The sequence below is a fragment of the Nicotiana tabacum genome, chromosome 12, assembly GCF_000715075.1.
Source record: "Nicotiana tabacum cultivar K326 chromosome 12, ASM71507v2, whole genome shotgun sequence".
In the NCBI taxonomy this organism is placed as follows: Eukaryota; Viridiplantae; Streptophyta; class Magnoliopsida; order Solanales; family Solanaceae; genus Nicotiana; species Nicotiana tabacum.
The window spans coordinates 91,343,084-91,358,520 of NC_134091.1; the positions used below are offsets into that span (position 1 = coordinate 91,343,084).

At 39.7% G+C, this 15,437-nt stretch overlaps 1 non-coding gene across 1 annotated transcript; it reads left to right on the top strand.

The window, feature by feature from the left end:
* Nucleotides 1–14,875: 14,875 nt before the first annotated feature.
* TRNAN-GUU (transfer RNA asparagine (anticodon GUU)) lies at nt 14,876–14,949 on the top strand. Its single transcript has one exon. It is a non-coding gene; the product is annotated as a tRNA-Asn (tRNA).
* The last annotated feature ends 488 nt before the right edge of the window (nt 14,950–15,437 follow it).

The following is a 15,437-nucleotide window of genomic DNA, read 5'->3' on the forward strand; positions in this document are numbered from 1 at the left end:
CATGTAACAGTTAAGACATGGAATAAAATAACTAATGAAAAGCGGAAAAACAGGGAAACAAGTGTTTTGACGACGTATATACACTTGTCACCTTGCATATACGCCGCTACATATGAATTTCATATAGCACATAGTTCAAGGGTTCCTAATTCCCTCAAATCAAGGTTAAACACAACACTTACCTCGCTCCGCAAGCAAATCAAAGCTATACTGAGGCCTTTCCTCTAAAATCCACCTCCAAACCAATCGAATCTAACCAAAATCGATCAAATAATACTAGGGAATTAAATTACAATACATACAGTTAAGATCTTTACACTTTTCCCAAAAAAGTCAATAAAAGTCAACCTCGGGCTCGCTTAGTCAAAACCCGAGATTCGGACCAAAACCCATTTACTCATTCACCCCCGAGCCCGATTATGTAATTAGTTTCGAAATTCGATCCCAATTTGAGGTCTAAATTCGAAATTTGTAAAAAACTCTAATTCTTCCCAAATTCCTAATTTTCTACCATAAAAGAACAAAGATTAAAGCTAGAAATTAATGGGTGATGATGAAAATGGAAGAAAATAAGTTAAAGTATACTAACCTATGAAAGGGTGATGAAACTTCTCCTCCAAATCACCTCTAGGCCGAGCTCTAATGAAAAGATGGTGAAAAATAAGTGAAATCCCGACTTTGAAATTTTTTAAGGTCTGGGCGTCACGCCTTCTTCGCGTTCGCCTACCGCGTTCGCGATACATAGCGGCCCAAATGGCCTACGCGTTCACAAGTTAACTCACTCTTTCGCGAAGGCTGCTCCCCCAGGCCTTCGCATTCGTGAGCCAGAGCACGCGTTCGCGTAGAGCAAATAACAGGTCCCCTTCCCAGGTCCCTCAACCTTATGCGTTCGCGAAAGGCTGTCCACGTTCACGACGGGCAACCCCCCAAGGCTTTGCGTTCGCATACAAGCCATCACGTTCGCGATGAAGAAATACTCCCCCAGCCCAGATTACTCTTCGCTATCGCTGGAGTATCTTCAAGATCGCGAAGAAGAAAACACTAGATGACAGCAGAAGCCAAAACCAGAAATTTTCTTAAGTTCATAAACATCCGTAGCCTATCCGAAACTCACCCGAGCCCCTCGGGATCCAAACCAAATATGTACACAAGTCCAACAACATCATACGAACTCACTTGCGTGATCAAAACACCAAAATAACACCTAGAACTATGAATCGAACACCAAAACAAATGACATTTTTAATGAAACTTGAGAACATGCAACTTTTCAACGAGACGTCTGAATCACGTCAAATCAACTCCGTTTTGCACTATATTTTGCATAAAAGTCATAAATACTGTAATGAACTTATACAAAGTTTTGGAACCAGAATCCGGATCCGGTAGCAATAAAGTCAAACTATGGTCAAACTCGAAATTTCTTTAAACCTTTAAACTTCTAGTTTTCAAATAATTGTGATAAATCAAGTTAGGGACTTCCGAATTCGATTCCGGGCATACGCCTAAGTCTCAAATCATGATACAGACCCACGGGACCGTCAAAACACTAATTTAGGTTTGTTTGCTCAAAACGTTGACCGAAGTCAACCCAAATGAGTTTTAAGGCACAATTTCACATTTTTATCAATTTTTCACATAAAAACCTTCCGAAAAAAGATACGAACTGTGCACGCAAATCGAGAAAGGCTAAACGGATCTAACCAGATTTTTGAAACACAGAAATGGAGATTAAAACTATAAATGACCTATCGTGTCATCACATTCTCCATCTCTAAAACAAACGTTCGTACTCGAACGGACATAGAAAAGTACCTGGACTGGTGAAAAGGTGTGGATATCTACTCTGCATGTCTGACTCAGACTCCCAAGTGGCTGCCTCGACCGGCTGAGCTCTCCATTGCACTCAAACTGAAGGATAACTCTTAGACCTCAAATGTCGGACCTGCCGGACTGGAATAGCCACCGGCTCCTCCTCATAAGTCAAATCCTTGTCCAATTGGAGTGAGATAAAATCTAACACATGGGATGGATCACCATGATACTTCCGGAGCATGAACAGATGGAAAACTGGATGGAATACTGATAAACTGGGTGGCAATGCGAGCTTGTATACCACCTCACCCACTCTCTCAAGAATCTCAAAGGGTCTGATATATCTAAGGCTCAACTTGCCCTTCTTTCCGAACCTCATCACACCCTACATGGGTGAAACTCGGAGCAATACCCTCTCTCCGACCATGAATGCAACATCATGAACTCTACGGCCGGTATAACTTTTCTGCCTAGATTGAGCGGTGCGAAGTCGATCCTAAATAATCTTGACCTTATCCAAGGCATCCTGTACCAAATCTGTACCCAACAACCGAGCCTCCCCCAGCTCGAACCATCCAATTGGCGAATGACACCACCTCCCGTATAATGCCTTAGAGGGAACTATCTGAATGCTCGACCGGTAGCTGCTGTTGTAGGCAAACTCCGCAAGAGGCAAGAACTGATCCCAAGAACCCCTGTAATCCATACCACAAGCATGAAGCATATCCTCCAATATTTGAATAGTACGCTCGGACTGTCCGTCTGTCTAGGGATGAAATGTTGTGATCAACCTGCACGCCCAACTCACGCTGTACAGACCTCCAGTAGTACGAGGTGAACTGTATACCTCGATCAGAAATGATAGACAGGGGCACACCGTGAAAACGGACGATCTCGCGGATGTAGATCTCAACTAACCGCTCTGAATAATAGGTAACTGCTACTGGAATGAAATGTGCCGACTTGGTCAACCTGTCCACAATAACCCATACCGCGTCGAACTTCTTTTGAGTCCGTGGGAGTCTAACAACAAAATCCATAGTGATACGCTCCCACTTCCACTCAGGAATCTCCAACTTCTAAAGCAAACCACCAGGCCTCTGATGCTCGTACTTAACTTGCTGACAATTTAGACACCGAGCTACATATGCAACTATATCTTTCTTCATCCTCCTCCACCAAAAATGCCTCTGCAAGTCCTGATACATCTTGGCGGCACCCGGATGAATAGAATACCGGGAACTGTGGGCCTCCTCAAGGATCAACTCACAAAGTCCGTCCACATTGGGCACACAAATACGACCCTGCATCCTCAAAACCCCATCATCTCCAACAGTAACCTGGTTGGCACCACCGCGCCACACCGTATCCCTAAGGACAAGAAAATGGGGATCATCATATTGACGCTCTCTGATGCGCTCATACAAGGAAGATCGAGCAACTAGGTAAACTAAAATACGACTGGGCTCTGAAACATCTAACCTCACAAATTGATTAGCCAAAGCCTGAACATCTGCAGCAAGCGGCCTCTCACCAACTGGAATGTACGCAAGGCTTCCCATACTCACGGCCTTTCTACTCTAAGCATCGGCCACCACAATGGCCTTCCCGAGATGATACAAAATGGTGATATCATAGTCTTTCAACAGCTCCAACCACCTCCTCTGCCTCAAATTGAGATCCTTTTGTTTGAACAAATACATTCGTGAATACCTCACATGACACGCCGTAAAGATAGTGCCTTCAAATCTTCAGCGCATGAACAATGGCTGCCAACTCTAAGTCATGAACAGGGTAATTCTTCTCATGAACCTTCAACTACCGTGATGCGTATGCAATCACCCTGCCCTCCTGCATCAATACTGCACCGAGCCCAATCCGAAGATGCTGCTCATGCTCCTCTTGATTGCGGGAGTAGATCAGGATATCATCAATAAATACAATCACAAAAGAATCCAAATAGGGCTTGAACACCCGGTTCATCAAATCCATAAATGATGCTGGGGCATTTGTCAACCCAAATGACATCACTAGGAACCCAGGAAATTTTGGATCTCTGTAGCTGAAGTAGGTCTAGGCCAGTTCTGAACTGCCTCAATCTTCTTAGGATCTACCTTTATGTCATCTGTAGATACAACATGTCCCAATAAGGCGACTGAGTCTAACCAAAATGCACACTTTGAGAACATGGCATATAACTGGCTATCTCTTAGAGTCTGAAGTACAACCCGAAGATGCTGCTCATGATCCTCTCAAATGCGGGAGTAAATCAAGATATCATCAATGAATACAATCACAAAAGAATCCAAGTAGGGCTTGAACACCCGGTTCATCAAATCCATAAATGATGCTAGGGCATTTGTCAACCCAAATGACATCACTAGGAACTCATAATGCCCATACCGACTCCGAAAAGCCGTCTTAGGGACATCGGATGCCCTAATCCTCAACTGAAGGTAGCCAAACCTCAAACCAATCTTCGAAAATACTTTGGCACCCTTAAGCTGATCAAATAAGTCATCAATCCTCAGTAACGGATACTTGTTCTTGATAGTGACTTTGTTCAACTGCCGATAATCTGTACACATCCTCATCGACCCATTTTTCTTCTTCACGAACAAGACAGGCACACCCCAGGGCGAGACACTAGGTCTAATGAAGCCATTATCAAGCAAATCTTACAATTGCTCCTTCAACTCCGGCAGGGCCATACAGTATGGCGGAATAGAAATGGGTTGTGTGCCCGGAGCCAAATTAATACAGAAACCAATATCCCTATCGGGTGGCATCCCTGGCAGGTCTGCAGAAAACACCTCTAGAAACTCATGAACAACTGGCACTTAATCCATGGAAAAAACCTCCGCACTAGAATCACGGATATAGGCCAAATAAGCTAGACATCCCTTCTCGACCATGCGTAGAGTTCACATATGAGATAACCCTGCTGGTAGAATGACTAAGATTCCCCCTCCACTCTAATCGTGGAAACACCGGCATGGCTAAGGTCATCATCTTGGCGTGACAGTCCAATATAGCATGATAAGGTGACAACCAATCCATACCCAAGATAACATCAAAATCTACCATATCAAGAAGTAGAAGATCTATACTAGTCTCAAGACTCCCTATGATAACTACACACGAGCGATAGATACGATCTACAATAATAGAATCTCCCACAGGTATGGACACATACACACTAGAGCACTCAAAGAATCATGAGGCATAACTAGATATGAAGGAAAATAGGATGACACGTAGGAATAAGTAGATCACGGATCAAGTAGAACTGAGGCATCTCTATGGTACACGGGAACAATACTTGTGATAACGGCGTCAGATGACTCGGCCTCATGCCTAGCTGGGAAAGCATAGTATCGGGGCTGGGCCCCACCACTCTGAACAACATCTTTGGTACGGCCTCTAGCTGGTTGGCCTCCACCTCTAACGGCCTGACCTCCACCTCTAATGGCTTGACCCCCACCTTTGGCTGCCTGACCCCTGCCCCTGGCTAGCTGAGCTGGCGGTGGAGCAACTGGTGCCGGAACCATGGCACGAGAACTCAGTTGTGGCATGCTGCCCAATAATCTCAGACAGGACCTCCTGATATGCCCAATATCATCACATTCAAAACACCCATCCTGCTGCTTTGGCTACTAAAACTGAAGCTGACCTGAACGGGTCGGATAACCACTGTGATAGCTCTAAATCGGAGGCGCATTGATAAGAGCTAATGGTGCGCTGTAGGTTGGCTGCCCAGAATAAAGCACATAAGGACCATGACCCATTGAAGCATTGTGAGATGCCCAAAGCACTAAATGAAATGGCTTGGGAGGATGGTCTCTACCAAAAGCACCCCTGCCTCCAGATGAGGCATCGCTGAAACTACCCGAATGACGGGGCCTCTTATCTAACACCGGCCTCTTCTCCTAAGCACGAACTAAGTCGATATATATGGTAATATCAACAACCTTCTGGAAGGAAATATCACTCCCTCTCTCCTTGGCCATCTGAAGCCTGATAGTGTAATTGAGCCCATCAATAAATCTCTTCACTCGCTCATTCTCAGTAGGAAGCAAGATAGTGGCATGACGAGCTAAATCCATAAATCGAGTCTCGTACTGGGTGACAGTCATACCACTCTGCTAAAGTTGCTCAAACTGCATGCGGTACTCCTCTCACAGGGTGACATGGATGAACTTCTCTAGAAATAGCTGTGAGAACTGATCCCAAGTAAGTGCAGGCGACCCAGCTGGTCTAGTCAACATATAATCTCTCCACCATCTCCGGGCGGAACAAGTCATCTGAAATGCTTCAAAATTGACTCAACTGGTCTCAACTATACCCATGTTGGGCAACACCTCGTGTCAACGGTCCAGAAAATCATGTGGGTCCTCAGAAGATGCACCACTAAAATGAACAGGAAAGAGCTTGGTGAACTTATGCAACCTCAACATAGCCTCAGAAGGCAAAGCGGGCCTATCACCGACCTGTGCTGCAATAACCGGCTGAACTACCCCAATTATCGGGGCTGCTGGAGTCTGAAACTGGGGAGCCACCTGCTCCGGGGTATGAGTAGCGGGAGTCTGTGCTCCTCCCCCAGCCCGAGAGGTGGCTGGGGCCACCGGAAAGGTACCGGTTTGGGCCACACTCTCCATAAGGCCTACTAAATGGACTAGAGCGTCCTGAAGCATTGGTGTAGCTATGAACCCCTCCGGGACTTGAGCTGGCTCAACAGGCACAGTCTGGGCTGGAACCTCCTCATCAAAATCTACCTGAGGCTCCACTGCCAGTGGTGCTGCTCGAGCTCTAGGTTAAGCTCTGCCTCGGCCTTGGCCTCTGGCATGACCTCGGCCTCGACCTTTGTCCCTAGTCGTAGTTGCTAGAGGGGGCTCCATCTCTTATCCGGCAGTAAATGCAGTGCGTGTTCTCACCACCTGTAAGAGAACAAGAATATGAGTGTTCAATCATCAATGATAGAATAAAATCACGATGGCGCCTAATATTTCACTTGCTAGGCAAGCCAACGTTAGAATAGTTTATCCATTTTTAACAGTTCAGATTAAATAATAATAAAGTAACCGAAATAACTGAAATAAATCTGAAGCAAGTGCGGAAAACCATAATAACTGAAATATCTGATACAACCCCGAATCTGGTATCACAAGTGCACGAGTTACTAGAATAATACAGATAAAGGTCTGAATGAAAGTAAAGCTCTCTGAAAGAAAATACACAGCTAAGATAAGGTAGACGGGGACATCAGGGCTGTGAACGCTGAGCAGTTGTACCTCAAGTCTCCGTACTGATAGTCAACCCGAGCAATCTACTGACCGTCGTTGGGACAGACTCTAAAATCTGCACAAGAAGTACAGAGTGTAGTATGAGTACAACAGACCCCATATATTATGTAAGTGTCGAGCCTAACCTCGACGAAGTAGTGACGAGGCTAAGGCAGTCACTTACAATAACTTGTACGCAGTATAAAATAATGACAGGAAAGGAAAATACGGAAAAGAAATAAGGCAGTTAACTCATGAAAATAACTCAATCCTCAAAGAAAATCAGTAAATACCAAAAATACCAATCCTTAGAGTCTTGTACGAAAGTACCGAAGTCAACACAACACAATAAGAAAAAGAAAACACATAAACTGTTGTGGAGCGCAACCCGATCCCACCGTACAATACTATCCTCCCCTATTCCACCATGTAAATACCAATAATAATAAGTAAATATATGTTGCGGCGCGCAACTCGATCCCACCATATAATCAGAGTCAATATCATAATCCTCCCTTATTTCACCATATCAATTCACCCTTATTTCACCTGTTATGGCGCGCAACCCGATCCCACTGTATCAATATAAATCCTCTCTTATTACACTGTATCAATCCACCTTTATTTGACCTGATGCGGCACGCAACCCGATCCCATCGTATAATATAAATAAATCAACAAGTGCAATCAATTTAATAACTCGAGTCACAAGAATCTCTACGATTAACGAATATGAAGCAGAACCAGAAAGAAAATCTCGTCCCAAATTAAGAATCCACTATCATTAATACTAAGCAGTAAGACAAGTCAAATAAATGACAACTAAAGGGTACAAGTAAGTCAATTAAGGAAAGTAGAAGTTAATCATGGAAGCACGGGAGAATCTAATATTTTTAACACTAGAATAATAAATGACAAGTAGCAAATAAAGGCATGGGAAGCATTTAAAGCATGTAACAGTTAAGACATTGAATAAAATAACTAATGAAAAGCGGAAAAGCAGGGAAACAAGTGTTTTGGCGGCGTATATATATATTCGTCATCTCGCATATACGCCGTTACACATGAATTTCACATAACACATAGCTCAAGGGTTCTTATTTCCCTCAAATCAAGGTTATACCCAACACTTGCCTTGATCCGCAAGCAAATCAAAGCTCTACCAGGGCCTATCCTCTCAAATCCGCCTCCAAACCAATCGAATCTAACCATAAACGACACAGTAACATCAAATAATGCTAGGGAATTAAATTACAATACATAAAGTTAAGATCTTTATATTTTTTCCAAAAAGTCAACAAAAGTCAACTCCGATCTTGCTTTGTCAAAACCCGAGAATCGGACCAAAATCTATTTACCCATTCACTCCCTAGCCCGATTATGTAATTAGTTTTGAAATCCGACCCCAATTTGAGGTCTAAATCCGAAATTTTCAAAAACCTCCAATTCTTCCTAAATTCCTAATTTTCTACCATTAAAGAACAAAGATTAAAGCTAAAAATTAATGGGTGATGATAAAAATGGAAGAAAATAAGTTAAAGTATACTAACCTATGAAAGGGTGATAAAATTTCTCCTCCAAATCGCCTCTAGGCCGAGTTCTAATGAAAAGATGGTAAAAAATAGGTGAAATTCCGACTTTGAAATATTTTAAGATCTGGGCGTCAGGCCTTTTTTCGCGTTCAAGAAGGGCCAGCCGCGTTCGCGAGCCAGTGCACGCGTTCGTGTAGAGCAAATCACAGGTCCCCTTCTGAGGTCCCTCAACCTTATGCGTTCGCGAAAGGCTGCCCGCGTTCACGAAGGGCAACCCCCAAGGCTTCGCGTTCACGTACAAGCCATCGCGTTCGCGATGAAGAAAAGCTCCCCCAGCTCAGATTACTCTTCGCGATCGCCGGAGTATCTTCGCGATTGCGGGAGTATCTTCGCGATAGCAAAGAAGAAAACACCAGATGACAGCAGAAGCCAAAACCAGAAATTTTCTTAAGTTCAAAAACATCTATAGCCTATCTGAAACTCACTTGAGCCCCTCGGGCTCCAAACCAAACATGCACACAAGTCCAAAAATATCATACGAACTCGCTCGCGTGATCAAAATATCAAAATAACCGCTAGAACTACGAATCAGATACCAAAACGAATTAAATTTTTCATGAAACTTAAGAACATGCCACTTTTCAACTGAACGTCCGAATCACATCAAATCAACTCCATTTTGCACCATATTTTGCAGACAAGTCATAAATACTGCAATGAACTTATACCAAGTTTCGGAATAAGAATTCAGACCCGGTAGCAATAACGTCAAACTACGGTCAAGTTCGGAATTTCTTTAAACCTTTAAACTTCTAGTTTTCAACAAATTATGATAAATCAAGTTAGAGACTTCCGAATTCGATTTCGGGCATACGCCCAAGTCCCAAATTAAGATACGGACCCACCGAGATTGTCAAAATATTGATCCGGGTCCGTTTGCTCAAAACGTTGACCGAAGTCAATTCAAATGAGTTTTAAGGTACAATTTCATATTTTTGTCAATTTTTCACATAAAAACCTTCCGAAAAAAGATACGGCCTATGCACGAAAAACGAGAAAGACTAACAGAGCTAATCGAGATTTTGAACACATAAATGAAGATTAAAACTATAAATGACCTATTGGTTCATCACAATATCATCTTTATCTCTAATTCCCCTTCATAGTAACTGTGATCGATTCTGATTGGTCATGAAATATAGGGTCGATTACTTTTACAATAAACGAAAATGTGAATATTTTAGAAGCCACATCTGCTTAGAGAAGACAATCTCAAATTCCTCCCAATCTGAGGTGGCAAAAGTGGCGGTGGCGCTTAAAACCTAATGGGTTGGTTAACGACGGGGTGGAAGGTTAGAGATCTGAAACGAAAGAGGAGGATGATGAGGGAATCTGAAATGAAAGGGAAGGAGGGAGGGGGGGGGGAGAGGGGGTCTGGAAAAAAGAAACAAAATAAAGGGGGAGGGTGTGGAAATGAAAATGGTGACTAAGGATAATATAGTTGTTGATGGAAAATTATTAGACCAGATAGATCTATTAAGTGAGAGAAAGTGACTTTAATTAGATATTCTTTTTATATTGATACGAATCCGAAAGACGAGGACCGATATTGGTCTCCGTGAAATGGTGATGAAGGAGCTTTTTATAAATTTTTATTTTCCTTCTTTTTTCATTATTATTATTTTTCTCTTTTGTTAAATATTACATGTGGTAATTGTTTTAATAAAAATTACACATGTCATTTTCTCATTTGTTCATTTGACATGTCACTAGAGAGTGAGATCACGCAATGGTCTTATAACTACAAGTGTTCATGAAACACACCTTTGCTAACTAAAAGTGCCTAAATGGTCACTAGCTAAATTAACGTGTCTTTTTGATTGTTAGTGATAACTTTCAAGACTATTTATATATTTCGCCGAAAAACAATTGTTACCAATATGGTGTAGAAGTGTTACTGCACAAAAGATAGAGGTTACAAATTATGCAGAAAGAAATGCTTACGTGATCTTGATTTATAAAGACTTTTTAGTATGACAAACTCATTGTAACGGGTGGATAGGTCGTTTTGAGTTCTAGTTTTTTGTTGCATGGTTTGAGAGCTCCGAATAGTTTAATTTGATGATTTAAGACTTGTGTGCGTGGTCCGTTTTGATTTTCGAAAAGTTAATGTGTTTTTACAAAAGAAAACTTGAGTTTTGAACTTTAAAGTTATTGGAGTTGACCACAGTCAACATTCTTGGTAAACGATCTATGATCGGTGTTTTGACAATTCTAATAAGTTCGTATAGTGATCTTGGACTTGTACGCATATCTGGTTGGGGTCCCGGGTGATCCAAGGCCGCTTTGGTGCTTATTGCGAAAAGTTATAAAAATGAGTTTATGAACATTGGAATCTTTGCGTTTTGATGTCTGATTCTTGATTGTAGATGTTATTTTGATGTTTTTATCCTACGAGCGAGTTCATGTAAGGTTATTATACTTGTTTGGATGTTTGGATCGGCAGTTTCGAATTAATTTCGAGTTATTTTTAAAGACTTGATAGCGATGAACTGCTCGCAAATGCGAGGTTCACATTTGCAAAGTGGGCCTTACATTTGCAAAGATGGATGGGATAGGCCAGCTTCACAATTGCGAAACTGGAGTCGCATTTGCGACCTTAAAAATTGTGAAGTATGTGTCGCATTTGCGACATCTGAAGCTCCAAGGCCACTTCGTATTTGCGACCATGTGGTTGGCATTTGTGAGCTGCGTAATTGTGAACAAGAGTTTGCAATTGCGATTTTTGCACCAGGGTAAAAATAGAGGATTTTGGGATTAACTTATTTTATTTCAGTTTTGAGACCTAGACTTTGTGGGAGGTAATTTTTGAAGAGATTTTCATCCCAACTTCGAGAGTTAGTAAGTTTAACTTATTTTGATTAATTTCCATTACATTTTATAGATTTTTATCCCCAGGTCTAGATTTTCATAGAGTATATTAGGATTTTTGGATAGGAACTTAGGATTTTGTATTTTAGAGATTTAGACCTCGATTTGAGGTCGGATATTGAAACAAATCACATATTTAGACTCGAAGATGAATGTATAATCGGGATTTGGTCTTGATTTCAATTTCAACCAAGTGGGCCGGGGTGATTCTTTGGTAAAAGTTTCAAATATGTTACTCTCTCTATTTCAATTTAAATGACACACTTTCCTTATTAGTCCGTTTCAAAAAGAATATATGACACATTTCTATATTTGAAAATAATTTAACTTTACACTTTTCATTTTACTTGCTTTACCCTTTATGAGAAGCATTTATCGTCACACAAATGCCATGGCCCCACAAAGTTTTTGCTCCTTAAACTTTGTGTCAAGTCAAATTATATCATCTAAATTGAAATAAGGGGGTTTATTAATGGCAAAATACATAAAGACCCCATTAAACTTGTCCAAAAAATAAGTTTGAACACTTAAACTAAACAGGTGTTCTTTTACCCCTCCCCCCTATTCTTGTTCATATGAAATTAATGCCTCCCTGTTAGACCTAAACCCAGTCATAAGTTGAGCAGTGTAGTACACTCGCTCCACATCAGCTTCCACGTCAGAAAATCATTAAAAATTTAACAAATTAAATTCCATTTGCCTAATCTACTTTCTTCCTCACCCCACCCTACATGTTTCATCCTCCTCTCCAAAATAATCCACCATTTCCACTCTTCTTCATACAAATCATCAGATTTTTACTAAACCACCAACCTCGTCGCACCATTGTCCTCAGCACCTCTCCACCATCGTCCCCCTCCATCTTCACAAAAATCATAATTAACGTTCTCCAATATTTATGAGATAAATTCCACCATAATATTTCACAATAGTACCTATAATAAGGCTAATAATAATTTCTTCCTTACATCAAGACGACAAGTGTGAGTCAAAAAATTGACATAAATGAGCCAAGAAATTAATCTCCAAGAGAAGAAATATATGTAATACCCAATTTGATTTATACTTCGGTGGTGTTAATGGTGAATATAAGAGGAAGAAATGTGCTTTCAGAAGTGAAAAATGGTGGAAGAAAATTTGGAAGTGGGTTTGTAAGGTGGTCGAGGAAGTGGAGGTTCCGGAGATGGCCATGGCAGCGGTGGAAGTAGTTGGGTGTTGCTGGATTTTGTTGGGTGCAATTTATGGAGTCTATCTTAAATTTGTGACAATTGGTGAAGGATTTGGGTGGTTTCTAGTTGGATTAAAGCTTCAATAGTCTATTGCACTATCTGTGAAAAAGAAAGGGACGAGGGGTGAGGAAGAAGGAGACAGAAACTTTTTTTATTTTTTTATTTTCTGTTATGTACACGCTTTTAATTTGTTTTCTTTTTATTTTTTTGCCACATCAGCTGTTAAGAAGGAAAATAATTCACTTCAGATGTATTTAGTGGGGATAAAAGAATACCCGTTTAGTTTAAGTGTTCAAACTTATTTTTTGGATAAATTTAATGGGGACTTTATGTATTTCACCTTTATTAATTAATTGAGTTTAATCTTTTAAGAAACTCGAACAACAATGTATAGTAATAAAAGGACAATAGTACGTTACTTCGAATGATACGACAATGTAACATAATAATCCAAAGTCTCGACAAATGTCGGACACGATCATTACTTTTGAGTTCATGGATTTAATCCTATTTGAAAATTAAAGCTTTTCTTGGGTTTGTAAAACATAAGATCATGATAATTTGAGGAAACATAAACACTGAAACATGGGGAACAAAATATTTAAGTACTTACCAACATATCAGCAATTAAGAAAAAGCATGGTAATGGTGAGTTAAAAAAGCAGAAACCTTACCGCACTCTCGAAGCTCTTATGATGAAAACGCTTGGTTTTTTGTAAGCTCTCCAATATCGAGGTAATTAACAAGGGTTGATAAAACACTAAAGATTACAAGGTTATATAATTAATTAGGGCTTGATGTATCCTATTTTGTCTTTGACTCTTTGTTTTCTTACTTCTCTTTATTATTTCTTTTCTTTATTTAAATCCAATAAAAGCAATTTTATTAAACTTCTTCGTTTTACTTCAAAAAATTAAAACCTTTCTACAAAGTGAATTTTTGTTCTAGTGCTTTATCGAAATTACTTATAATCTTAATTTAGTTAAGTTTAGTTTAGTTTATATTGAAATCATTAATTTGTGTTATACTCAAAATTTTAGTTTCGGGTAAATATCTTTTTCTTTAATAATTTGTATAAATTAGTTTAGTTTGTAACTCTCTTTTTTTTCCTTGTCTTTTGTTTGCAACAACATTGTATGTTAAATATCTTAGAGTTATAATATAATTTTTAAGTAGGTTAAATACTTTTTGGTTAAAATTGCTAAATTTTCTAAAATAAAATTTGTTAATTTATATAGATAAATTTTAAAAAAAATAAAGGACGAATTTTTTTTGTTATTTTTTTAAAATTTCTCCCTAACTTTTTTTTAACAAAAATTAAATGACTTCATTTTGAAGTGATCTGATGAACAAAAAAGAGTTGTACACAAATTGTGTTTACTGTTGCACTCCTACAATCGACTACCGTATTCTTTGATTGAACCCGCTTGTACAAAATCTTGGGTACACCATCGGTGGAGCGGACGTTTGAACTTTATTAGTACAAAAAGTCATCTTTCTAAAAGATTTTCATTTACAATAGAAATCTTATTTTAAAGGCATTAAGAATATCTAACCAAAAAATTTATTTTCACACAATTAATAGGAAGTAAGGACGATCCAACTCAAAAAGTGGTAGACATCACTAAATTCGGGATAACGACGAAGTTAATTATGCTTCAACCTGAACAATTAAGGAAAAGTGTATCAATTGAGAGCACTCACCATCACTTAGCATTGTCTTGAGTTACCAATTGAAAGCATATAATAAGCACAGAGGAAGTTAGGTTCTTTTCGTTGCATCATCCACTTTTACGGCTAATATTGATGTTGATCAAAACTCTTACGTCATGAACCATGATATATGTTAAGAGTCTTATTTTGCAAATTTGACAAATCGACTAAAACTTGTGGTGGATTTATCAAATACTGTATCAATTTTTGACGAGATCTATAATAATTAAATATTTCCATTGAATAATGAAGAAACTTTCATAGTATAGAGGCAAAAAGAACTTTAAAAGCTTAGTAAATAGGCGCGAATGCTGTCAGAGAGAGCAGACTAAAGTTCTTGAGTAAATTAAAACCTGGAACTGATCGAGCAGCAGCTGGAATAGCTCAGTTGGTTAGAGCGTGTGGCTGTTAACCACAAGGTCGGAGGTTCAAGCCCTCCTTCTAGCGTATAATTGTATATGTTTTTCCTCAATACCACAAATATAGCTGCCCATCCGGGTCGGATGAAGTAGATAAATAACCCTTAAAGTGGATGGTCTTACAATTTTAGACTCCGTTTGCCCCATGGGCAAAATTTCAAGTATAATAAGTGTTGACCCTCCCTTTGCCCCATAAATAACACTATTAACTTTTGACCTTGACACTCATAAAGATCACTCTAAAAAGTATCATACTTCCGTAATTTTTTGCCGAACCGGTGCATTCATTCTGATTTTAGCCCAGAGAGAGGCTAGCGTATGAATTTGGGGTGATTTGCACAAATAGAATCAATGAAGGGCTAAATATAATATTGATCGGTTAGCCAAAAATTATTGCATCCACTAGTCAAAAAAATAATAATATTTTTTTTTAGGCTATTTTTTTAGAGCGTTTAAAAATATTTTTCTCATCTTTTTTAATGTGACTGTTTAATTTTTATTCCTGTTCCAAAAGAT